Genomic DNA, 2,824 nt, shown 5'->3' on the forward strand with positions numbered 1-2,824 from the left:
TAGTAGTAGTAGCAACAGTGACCCTGGCCACGCCCTCAAAATGAATCAGCGGCTCTTTAGAATAGCACACTCAGCCATTAGTCACCAAATCCATGGAGTAAACTGGGAAAATCTTGAACTGGTCCGCACCTCTGGGATTGGACAAACCTGTGAGAACAAGCATATTGATTAATACCTCAGTAAACGCATAAATAAACACGTAGTTGTTTGTTTGTTTTTGTTATAGCACTAAAATGGACTAAATAATGCCCATTTATATACAGTATTTTGATTTCAGACTCTAAAAGCATCTCCACCTCACTAGGACAAAAACATACATTCATTGGATCAAATTCATTAAGGTGTGTTGAAAAATAAATCTATTAAGTCTTTTAATTTAAAGAGTAAAGAGTGCCATGTAAGAAAGTCAAGATTTTACAAAGTTTTAGACTCGATTTACAGTAATTCAGTTCAATTCAGTTTATTTATATAGCACCAAGTCATAACAGAATTCATCTCAGGGCACTGAACAGAAACATAGTAGAAATATAATAAGTAATCAGGAACAATTGACTTCTGCGCTCCTGTCTCTGGACACAATCCATTTAAGCATCTTATTGTACTTGACTGTTCTCTGTATATCAGCGGCAGGGGATAAAGTTTTTGTCCCTGTCAGCGTTTGTCTGTGTGTGTTAGCAAAATATCTCATGAATTGTTGGACATATTTTAATGAAACTTCCAGAAATGAATCATTGGAAGTGTGTCAACAACTTTTTTTTTTAATTAACAAATTGCATAATACAAAACTATCGTAGAGGATACACATCAACAACCAGAAAGAAGAAAAAAACAACTACCAAAAAAATAAAAATAAACCAAACACATACAAAGAAAGAAAGAAAGAAAGAAGAAGGAGTGGTTACATAAATTTCACAATCCTTATAATTTAAACAGTAAAGACAGAGTACCATCATGAGAGCGTAGACTACATGAGGATCAAATCAAAAACCTGGAAATGTCTTCATAGATCCTTACAGAAATGTTAGATTTATGCCTCTTGAGAGAAATAAAGTATTGTTTAAAGTCATCGGTAAACCTGTGTGTGTCAACAACTGATTAACTTTAGGAGTCAGTCTGATTCAAGATGGCCACCACAGCTAACTGACCTAATAATAAAATTAGACGTTAGCCTAAAATTCAGCTGAGGCTGATACCCAACGCATATTTTGGGCGCCAACTCATTGTACTAGTTTTTTTTGTAAACATTTCCCATTGACTATGTAGAGTGAACTCTGTCAGCAAAATATCTTGTGAGCCACTAGATGGATTTGAATGAAACCGTCAGGAAATAATCACTGATGTACATTAACAACTAATCATCTTTTAGGGTTAACCCACCTCAAAATGGCTAGCATAGTTAATCAACCATACTCCACACAAAAGTAGCTATAATCTGGTCAGATTTACACACATTGAGCTACAATTGGTGTGATAGTAGCTGACAGTCATCTCTAATTATATTCACAAAATCGTACAAAAATGTGACGTACAAGGTTTAACCAAAACCTTCGTCTCTTTTCATCAAAATATATTTTTTGTTTAAAACAAATTGTTCATGATGAAGAAACATGTTTCTCTCAGTTATTAGTTTTAACCCCTGACCTGTATTCAAGTGGCTTTGTGTTTTAATACAGAATAATGTACAAATAAACTTTCAACATATTGAAGATGAGACAGAACTGTTCTCTTCTGCACAGCAGAAACGTGCACAGAAATTCTGGATTGTTGGAGCGAAGTTACGCCTGCGTAGTCGAGGAAGCGAGCCAGCTCAGCAATGGTGCTCAGACTAAAACAGATTTTGGGTGTGTGGATTTGGAAATGTTTGGAAGGAGGATTGAGACACTTGCTTGCACGTAGGCAGACTGTAATCCATGTCTGGTAACCTGAATTTGTGTAAGACAAAGATCCTGCACTGGTTTCAACACCAAGACCCACATCCACAGATTCTGGTTAAATCTGGTGCTGAATTATTTCTCCTGGCTCGTCAGAATCCGACATTTGCTCGGACAAAAATCCTTTGCCCAACTAGGATTCCAAGATTTTTGGTCAACATTCTGCCATTTACAATTTGGAGTCAATTCTGTCCATCTGTTAGTAAAATATCTCAAGAACCACCAGACAGATTTTGATTAAACTTTCAGGAAAGGAAAAAGTATGTTCAATCATCCGGGTAAATAAATCACAAAAAGATTAAATCAGGTCATCTGGACAGTTTCTTTTTGGAAGAAACATTTAGTCTTTCATCCAAAAGACTTTATCAATCTGGGGCCTGCCAACAGGATCTGTCTTATTAAATAGCACCTTATTGATGTGCTTCAAACCAGTTTGCTGTGGAGTTCCCAGAAACAGGCTTTACGCATGCAAAATGGAGGACCATAAATCTAAACAGGGCTATTCAAATGGCGGCCTGGGGGCCAAACCAGGCCCACGGGTGTGCTCAGTTCGGACCGCCATTGGATTCAATTTAAATAAAACTCAATTTTAAATCATAAAACAACCTTACTTAAGAATAACTGCTTGATGTCTGGCCCCTGAACTCTTGGCTTTCAGTAACTGTGGCCTCCTGAGCATTTCAGTTGAATAGTCCTGTTCTAAAACAATCATTAGTGCATAATGATTGTGGCATGGAGGCTGCACAACTGCAGAAAGAAAAGCATTGCAGAGAGTGGTGAAGGCTGCACAGAAGATGTTGGAGTCAACCTCCCCACCATCACAGAGATCTACACCTCCAGATGCAGGAAGAGGGCCACCTGCATCATGAATGACCCCACTCACCCAGCACATA

The sequence above is a fragment of the Nematolebias whitei genome, chromosome 6, assembly GCF_014905685.2.
Source record: "Nematolebias whitei isolate Nwh7 chromosome 6, NemWhi1, whole genome shotgun sequence".
Classification (NCBI taxonomy): domain Eukaryota; kingdom Metazoa; phylum Chordata; class Actinopteri; order Cyprinodontiformes; family Rivulidae; genus Nematolebias; species Nematolebias whitei.